Genomic DNA, 9,853 nt, shown 5'->3' with positions numbered 1-9,853 from the left:
GGTATGTGCTTGTAGCAGGATGCTGGCGAAACTGACAGATGGCAAAGAGTCTGGGTTCCCTACTCATGCAGCTTGCTGTGTCCTCTGGTCCTGCTGATGCCAATTCTTGGAGACACCTTTTCCATCTTCTGATGGAGTGCTGCTGGGCCCTCGTGACTTTACAGTTTGGCAAGCTCAGTAGGATCCAGTTCATGTTGTAGAGTTTGGGATGCAGCATCGCGTTGGTGTTCCAGGCGCCATGTTCCCGCTCTCTGCATGGCTCAGTAGCTATCCTAGAGCTGCTTTTCAAAAGGTGTATAATTATTTGTTGCAGATGGAATAAGTAGTTTTGCTTCAGAACCCTAGAATTAGGAAAGTGGGTAGGTTCTCCCGCTGGGGCTTGTCATAAATTCCACCTTACACCTTTTCTTTCATCACTGATATCTCCATCACCATGATATCTGCCAGGTCATGTGGCCCAGGTGGCAGAGCACTGCCTTCTAGACCTGCTGCAGAGTCCTTTCTTGCTCTTGGTCCCATTCAAATCTGGCAGCATTCTGTGTCACTTAGTTTATAGACTGAAGCAATATTCCTAGGTATTTCTGGAACCCAAAGAAACCTACCAAATGTTGTGTTTTCTTCTTTGTAGAAGGAAATATTAGATACAGCAATTCAGTCTAGAGGGATAGCAGAGCATTTTACTAACCACTGGACTATCTACATACTTTACTGAAGTGGCAGGCTCCTTCATCTAAATAAGGCTTATTTCTGTCTTCTGCAGTGTATGTGTTTTACCATGGTCTCTAGGGTATGAGCCACCTCTTGTTCATCCTGCTCTAACAGCATGATGTCCTTGTTATAATGAATAGATGGGACACTCTCCAAGATGTCCAAATGGTCCATGTGACTTCAGACTATATATGACCAAGATTGGAAGAGTTTGCATAGTCTTGGGGGCAAAACTACTTGTAGTTGTCTTTTCCGTGTGAATGCAATGTGTTTCTGATCCTCTCTCCCAAGTGGGATTATAAGAATGAGTTTGACAATCAACGTGTTTGCATAACATGTTCCTAAGTTCATATAAATATGCCTGAGAAAAGACACTCCAGTTAGCATGCAGCTGTAGTTGGGACTGTTACATAATGAAACTTGCAGTAGTCTAGGGTCATTTTCTAGAAGCCATCCAGTTTCTACAGAGATCAGACTGGCAAATTAAATGGAGAGATGATAGGAATCACTATTTTTGAATCTTTTAGGTCTTTAATAGTAGCTCTCATCTCTGTTGTCTGGAGAAGGGTGGGTGTGGCATTTCAGAGATGTCCACTAGGCCTTTCCCACTATGATAGTTTTACTCCACAGGCCAGAGACACAGTGGAGCCCAGAGCTCCAGCTGCCAGGTATGCCAATTCCAATAATACATTCAGGGACAAGAAAAACATACCATACTTTGACCAGGACTGCATTTGTGAACTACCACCCTATGCCCAACTCTAACAGATAGGCTGTGGGGATGGTCCAGGTCCCTGGGAATCGATGTCAACTTAGACACTGTGTCCACCAGACCTCGCAAAGTTCCTTTATTTCCACTTCTACAGTGGATAGTCCCTTGAGTATATGACTGTAGATTGCTTTGTAGGAGGACTGAAAGGATCTTTACGGTATATGCTTGCCATGGTATTGCAGGGTCATTCTTTCTGGGGACTCAGACATTTCTTTAGTTAATGACTCTGGATTTGAAAATTGACTCAGGCACAGGAACTAAACAAAGATCATGAATTTTTGTTTGGACAACTACCCTTGACTTCCTGCTTCTCCATCTTGCTTTAGTCTTGCTACTAATGTTTAACAGTACCTTTGTTCCTGGCTTTTTTACCCCTGGGGTTGCATGGTCAATTAACCATCTCTACAACTCCCTGTGGGTAAAAGACCCTTGGCTGCCCCTTTGACTTGGCTCCTAGCAATTAACTACCAACACAACTTCTGTGCTATGAAAGAAGCCAGCTCCGTGATCACCTCTTATATCATAAGGAAGAGATCCATCACTGAACCTCCTAGTAATACTGATGTCTCTCTCACCAGCACATTCCTGATTGTGGCATCCAAGTCTTGGTCATATAAAGCTTAGCTGCTCCCCTCTTGACCTGTCAGGATCCCAGACACCATATTGCAAGGAAGCCCAAACTAGCCCAGGATAAGAGACCAGAGAGAGAAGACACATGTAGTTATTCTGCCTAAAAAAAATCAGCCGAGGTTCTACTCAACAACCACTGTCAGCTGTAGGACATATGACTGAAGGCACATCCAGATAACTAGAGCCTCGAGTTGTCAAATCACCTGCAGCCATTATATCTTCTCAGTTGCAGCCCCTAACATCATAAAGCAGAGACAAATCATTCCCACTGTTTCCTATCTAAATTCCTGACGCCACAATTCATGAGCAAAATAAAATGGCTGTCTTACGCCACTAACTTTTGGCATGCTTGTTTCGCAGCACTAGTGAACAGCAAAGATCATACTGACAAATATCAAATATATTCCTCTCTGGCAGCAGCAACTAACCAGAAAATGTAATGTAAATATTCAGAATAACAATAAAAGATATTTAAAAACCTAAGAATCAGCCTACAAAGAATGCACAAGAACTTTATAGGGGAAATGTTAAACTCTATGAAGGAACATAAATATTAGATCCAAGTGAATCTTATTTAAAGCAAAAATAGCCAGTCATGGTGACTTATGCCAGAAGTTCAAGACCAGCCTGAGCAACATCATGAGACCTTATCTCTGGAAAAGTTATTAAAAATTAGCTAGGTGTGGGGGTGCATACTGTACTCCCAGCAACTTGGGAGGCTAAGGTGGGAGATTTGCTGGAGCCCAGGAGTTCAAGATTAGCTTGGGCAACATAGTGAGACCCAATCTCTAACCAAATAATAATAATAATAGTAATAATAATAATAATGCAGCAAAAAATCATTGGATTTGATTACATAAAATTACAGATTTCTGTTCAAAAAAGTACATATGAAAAAGTTAACAGATGATAGATAGAAAATATTTGTGAAGCCTAAATTAGCAAGGATAGAGAATCAAATATCTAGATTCTACAGCAAATTTCTGTTTTAAAAAAGCCATAAAAAGATAGGAAACAACAAAATATGAGCAAAGGAGATTACTGGCAAGAATGTGAAGTCTGAATGAGTAACAACTTTATGAAGAAAAACTAAAGTTCCCTAATAATTGAGGAGAAAGGCCAACTAAAACCAAGATAAAATACTACTCTATGCCCAAACATCAAAAATTAGGAAAGTGGGTAGCATCAAATATTGATGAGAATATGAGAGGATGAGCCCTCTCATTCACTGGTGAGGGAATTTAAGGGTGATAACCAGGCTGGCAAGGACTTCAGCAGGATTTGGAAAAATTACACATGTGTATTTCCTATAAATTGATGATCTCACTTCCGGTTACAATTCCCTGTTCTCCCTAAAACGATTTTGCACAGAGATGTAGGGAGATGAATCAATCAGGGTTCACACAAGTAAATACAAATCACGTTAGATATTTCAAAAGGTGGTATTTAATACAGGGAGGCTGATGAAACGGGTGTTGGATACATAAAAGGGGTCTAAGTACCCACTAGGGTAACTTAGAGAATTTTTTTTTTTTTTTTGAGTTGAGGTCTCCCTCTGTTGCCCAGGCTGGAGTGCAGTAACATGACCACAGCTGACTGCAGCCTTGACTTCCTGGGTTCAGGTGATCCTTCCTCCTCAGCTTCTCAAGTTGCTGAGAATACAGGCATGCCCCACCACGCCTGGCTAATTTTTTTAAAAATTTTTTTGTAGAGACAAGATCTCACTATGTTGCCCAGGCTGCTCTCAAACTCCTGGCCTCAAGTGATTCTCCCACCTTGGCTTCCCAAAGTGCTGGGATTATAAGTTTGAACCACCATGCCCAGATAAGATTTCTAACTGTGGATAGCAGCTACCACCTCTAGAACTGGGGAAACAAAAGAATAGCACTGAGGTGACCACAACATAAAAGTTTTGAGGAAGGGACTTTTGGAGTTGGTGCCTAGACCCCTGAGAGGAAGGTGCAACGGTGCATGACCACTAAAAAGGTATACAGTTGGTGCTCAAACTGCTGAGGAGGCACAGCTTATCTTCTGCTACCTCCTCTGAGGAGGTGGAGTGCTGTTAGTGCTAAGTGCTCTGAAGAAAGCTTTGGGCTGGGTCCTAGCTGCCTGCTGCTGATGGAAGAATGCCAGCAGAAGCTCTTATCAAGAGTAGAGTTCCTTTTCCTCGCTTCATGTCTGTGATCTTCTGACAATAGCTTCTATTAGAAGAACATTGGCCGGGCTCGGTGGCTCAGCCTGTCATCCCAGCACTTTGGGAGGCAGAGGCGAGCGGATTGCCTGAGCCCACGGGTTCAAGATTAACCCAGGTAACTTGGCGAGATTAATCTCTACAATAAATAAAAAAAATTAGCCGGGTGTGGTAGCATGTGCCTGTAGTTCCAGCTACTTGGAAGGCTGAGGTGGAAGGATCGCCAGAGTCCTACAGATCGATGCTGGAGTGACCGTGAGCGTGCTACTGCACTCCGACCTGGGTGATGTCTTGGTGACAAAGCAAAACCCTGACTCAAAAAGTAGAATTAAATAAAATAAATAATATGCTGTGTATGCATAGTATGGAATACTGTGCAACCGTGAGAAGCAAACAATTACAGCTGACGCTTGAAACAACATGGATTTGCACTGAATGGGTCCACTTATATCTGGATTTTTTTCAATAAATAGAAGGGGAAAACTTTTTGAAGATTTGTGACAATTTGAGTTGTAGATGAATCACATAGCCTAGAAATGTGGGGAAAAAAATTAAGAAAAAGGTAAGTCTTTTTTTTTTTGAGTCAGAATCTCACTCTGTCACCCAGGCTGGAGCGCGGTGGCACGCTCACAGCCACCACAGTTTCGACCTGTTGAGCTCAGGTGATCCTTCCGCCTTAGCCTTCCAGGTAGCTACCGGCGTGCACCACCATGCTCGGCTAATTTTTTTTATTTATTGTAGAGACGAGGTCTCCCCAGTTTGCCCAGGCTGGTCTCAAACTCTTGGGCTCAGGCAGTCCTCTCGCTCCTGCCTCTCAAAGTGCTGGGATTACAGGCGTGAGCTACTGAGCTTAGCTAGAAAAAGGTAAGTCTTGAATGCATAAAATATACGTAGATACTAGTCTAGTCTATCATTTGCTACCATAAAATATATACAAATCTGCTATGAAAAGTTAAAATGTATCAAAACTTACAAACACAAACACTTACAGACCATACCTGACAGTATTTGCAGTTGAGAGAAATGTAAACAAATGTAAAGATGCAGTATTAAATCAGTCAGATCATAACTGCATAAAATTAACTGTAGCACACACTGTACTATTGTAACCACTTCTTGTGGCTATTGCAGTGAGCTCAAGTGTTGTCAATATCTGCTTAAAATGCTTTGTGACCCCAATCATCTCTGGTGAACAGTTTGAGCAGCAAATTACATAACATCATAAAAAGTGACTTCTCGTGATTCTACCCTATTTTTCATTGTGTTTAGTGCAATGCCATAAACTTTGCATAACACCTTGGGTCCTATAGGAAGTGCCACCAATGATGCTGAGTGTGTGCCCAAGAAGCAGAGAAAAGTCATGGCATTACAAGAAAAAGGTAGATTGCTTGGTATATCTGCAACTGTGGTTGCCCACTATTTCAAGATAAATGAATCCAGTGTGAAGATCACTGTAAAAAAGAAAAGAAAATTTGTAATGCCATCACCGCAGCTGAGCTAGCAGGTGTGAAAACCTTGTACTTTTGGGGAAATATCTTTTCATCTCATATTGAAAACACAGCATCTATGTGGATGAGGATAACTACAAGAAAGGCATGCTAAAGACTCTAATATGATTCAAGAAGAAGTCATTATAACTTGAAGCAAAAGAAAGGTGAAGGAGTTAATGTTGGAGAATTTCATGCCAGCAAAGGATGATTTGATAATTTCAGAAAGAAGTTTATCTTAAAAATTGTCAAGATAACAGGAGAAGCAATTTTTGCAGACCAAGAGGCAGCAGACGAGTTCTCAGATGTCATTTAGGCCAGGCTCGGTGCCTCAGTCTGTCATCCCAGCACCTTGGGAGGCTGAGGCTAGTGGATTGCCTGAGCCCGTGGGTTCAAGACCAGCCCCGAAAACTTGGGCAAGACCTCATCTCTACAATAAATCAAAAAATTGGCCAGACATGATAGCATGCACCTGTAGTTCCAACTACTTGGAAGGCTGAGGCAGAAGGATCACTGGAGCCCAGCAGGTTGACACTGGGTTGGCTGTGAGCGTGCCACTGCACTCCAGCCTGGGTGACAGAGTGAGACTCCAACTCAAAACAAGCAAGCAAACAAACAAACAAAAAGAACAACATTTAGGGAAAAGGACATCTGCCTGAACAGGTTTTTAATGTAGATAAATGTACCCTATTTTGGTTAAAAAAAATTGCTACAAAGGATATTTATTAGTAAGGAAGAGAACACCAAAATTTAAGGCAGGAAGGACTAGGCTAATTGTATTGTTTTGTGCAAATGCAGTTAGATTTACAAACAGGACTGCCCTCATCTATAAAGCTGCTAACCCCAGAACCTTCAATGGAAAAAAACACCAGCTGCCAGTCTTGGTGTATAACAAAAAGATCTGGACAACAAAAACCCTTTTTCTGGATCGGTTCCATCAGTGCTTTGTCCCTGAAGCATCTTGCCAGTAAGGGATTGCCTTTTAAAATTCTTTTGATATCGGATAATGCCCAGTATCACAGAAGGCACTAAAGTGGTCTACTTGCTCCAAATAATATGTCTCTAATTCAGGATCTTTAAGCATCATTACACAATATACTTTATGGAAAGAACGAGCAATACCGTGAAAGAAAATCCTGATAGAGGGAACATCATGAAAGTCTGGGAAGATTACACTACTAAAGATACTATTATTGTTATAGAAGAGGCCACGAAAGCCATCAAACCCCAAACAGCAAATTCTGGCCGGAGATAACTCTTTCCAAATATTATATGTGACTTCACAGAATACATGACAAAGCCAATCAAGGAAATTATGAAAGATTTTGTGAATGTGGCAATAATTATAGATCTTGGAGAAATTAAAGAGCTAATAGACACCACACCAGAGGAATTAGCAGAAGGCAACTTGATGTAGATGAGTGCTTCTAAACCACTGCCCAATGATGAGGAAAAAGATGAGAATAAGCAGAGACAGAAAACAAATGGACATCGATAACCTGGTAGAAGGTTCTGATGACTCAAAACTGATTTTCACTTATATTTTTTTCTTTTTTACAACCCAGATCCTTCTATAATGTGGGCATTGAAACTAAAGCAAATGGTGAAAGAAAGATTGGTACCATATAGAAACATTGTTAAAGAAATGAAAAGACACAAAAAGTCAAACAGAAATTACTATGTATTTCCTAAAAGTTACACCAAGTATGCCAGCCTCTCCTGCCTCCCCTTCCATGTCCTCTGTCTCTTCCTCTGCTGCCACCCCTGAGACAGCAAAACCAATCCCTCTACTTCCTCCTCTTCCTCAGCCTGGAGGAACAGGAAGACTTTATGATGATCCACTTCCATTTAATAAATAATACATGTATTGTCTCTTCTTTATGATTTTCTTAATAACACTATCTTCATTCTAGCTTCCTTTATTGTAAGAATACAGTGTATAATACACGTATAAGACAAACTATTTGTTTCAACTGTTATCAATATGCCCTACCAGTCAAGAGTAGGTTATAAGTAGGTAACTTTTGGGGGGTCAAAAGTTATTAGCAGATTTTCAAATGCAAAAGGGGTCAGCGCCCTTGACCCTCAAGTTGTTCAATGCTCAATTATACATGGAAATAAAAAACATGAACGTCTTAGTTAATCTTGTGTTGCAGTAACAGAATACCTGAGATTGGGTAATTTACAAAGAAAAGAGGTTTGTTTAGTCCGCGGGTCTGCAGACTGGAAAGTTCAAGGGGCATTGGGCCAGCATTTCTCAGCTTCAGGTGAGGGTTTTTGTGCCGCATCAGAATGTGATGGAAAGTTAGAGGGAAAGCAGACACGCGTGAAGAGAAAAAACCCAAAGGAGGTTCTGGCTTTATAACAACCCACTGTGGTGGGAACCGATCTGCTCCCAGGAGAGCTAATCCAGTTTCCCCGAGAGAACTTACTCACTACTGCAGGAACAGCAGCGTCTGCCTCCATGACCCAAATTCCGCCCACTAGGGCCCACTTCCCAATACTGCAACACTGGGAATCAAATTCTAATGTGCGGTTTGGTGGGGACAAACTATATCCAAACTAAAGCAATGAATAAATCTTTAAAAATTATGTTGACAAGCCGGGCTCGGTGGCTCAGCCTGTCATCCCGCGCCTTTGGGAGGCTGAGGTGAAGGTGAGTGGATTGCCTGAGCCCACGGGTTCGAGACCCGCCTGGGCAGCGAGACCTCATCTCTACAATAAATCAAAAAAATCAGCCAGGCGTGGTAGCGCAGGCCTGTAGTTCCAGCTACTTGGAAGGCTGAGGCAGAAGGATCGCCAGAGCCCAGCGGGTCGAGGCTGCGGTGGCCGGGAGCGGCCACTGCACTCCAGTCTGGGCGACAGAGTGAGACTCCAACTCCAAAAAAAAAAAAAAAAAATGATGTTCAGAAAAGGACATAACATTTGGTGTCAAACTATAATAATGGATTCTTCTATTTCTTCTTGAGGTTCTATCAAAATTTTGCCTCCGGTATTTTGATGCTCTTTTGTTAGGTGTAGGATTGTTAACTTTTTTAAAAAAAAAATATAATTAACCCTGTTATCATTATGTAATATGGCTCTTTATCCCTGATAAGTTTCTTTCTCTGAAGCTTGCTCTGTCTGAAATTAATATAACTACTCCTGTTTTCTTTAATTAGTGTTAACATAATATACCTTATATCATTTACTTTTCAAGAAACTTTACCCCTCATCAGAACTAATAGTAGACATTTGGTAAATTATTATAATTAGTGATATATAATAACTAAATGCTTTAACGTTTGTTTTTACACATGTAAGAGATCATTCAATTCCATCTATTTTCTTTTAATTTTTATGCATCTTTATATTGAAAATGAGTTTCTTATAGATAGTGTATAGTTGGGTCTTGGTTTTTCATCCACTCTGATAATCTCTTTTTTTTTAATCAATATTTTCTATTATGGTTTTGTGGGGTACAGTTAAGGGTTAGGTGTACAGTTACGTTTCATTCAGGCACCCTGTTGATAAGAGGTGTTTCCCCATCCCCAGACAGATATTTGCTACTGTTAATCCCATCCCTCTCCCCCCCATAGTTTCCCAGTACCGTCAGTCATTTTCTTATAGTATTACATTGGATGTTCAAGGTCCATTATATGAGTGAGAACATGTGATACTCAAATCTTTGTTTCTGTAAGAGGTCACTCAGTATTACAGACTCTAGTTCCATCCAGGTTGCTGCGAAATTCATGATTTTGTTCTTTTTTATGGCTGTGTAGTATTCCATTGTGTATATGTACCACATTTTTTAATCCAGTCCTCTTTTGATGGTCAGCATGGTTGTTTCCAGGTTCTTGCTACTGTGAACAATGCTGTGATAAACATACGTGGGCAGGTATCTTTTTTATAGAGTGATTTGAGTTCTTCAGGGTATATTCCCAGTAGGGGGATTGCGGGGTCATATGGAAGGTCGATTTTTAGAGCTTTTAGGAATCGCCACACTGCTTTCCACAGAGGTTGCACTAGTTTACACTCCCACCAACAGTGTAGAAGTGTTCCCTTTTCACCACACCCTCTCCAGCA

This window comes from Carlito syrichta, unplaced genomic scaffold (genome assembly GCF_000164805.1).
Source record: "Carlito syrichta isolate Samal-C Ts95f unplaced genomic scaffold, Tarsius_syrichta-2.0.1 Scaffold314352, whole genome shotgun sequence".
NCBI classification, from domain to species: Eukaryota; Metazoa; Chordata; class Mammalia; order Primates; family Tarsiidae; genus Carlito; species Carlito syrichta.
The sequence above is the reverse complement of the archived record's forward strand: the minus strand, read 5'-3'. Positions refer to the sequence as shown.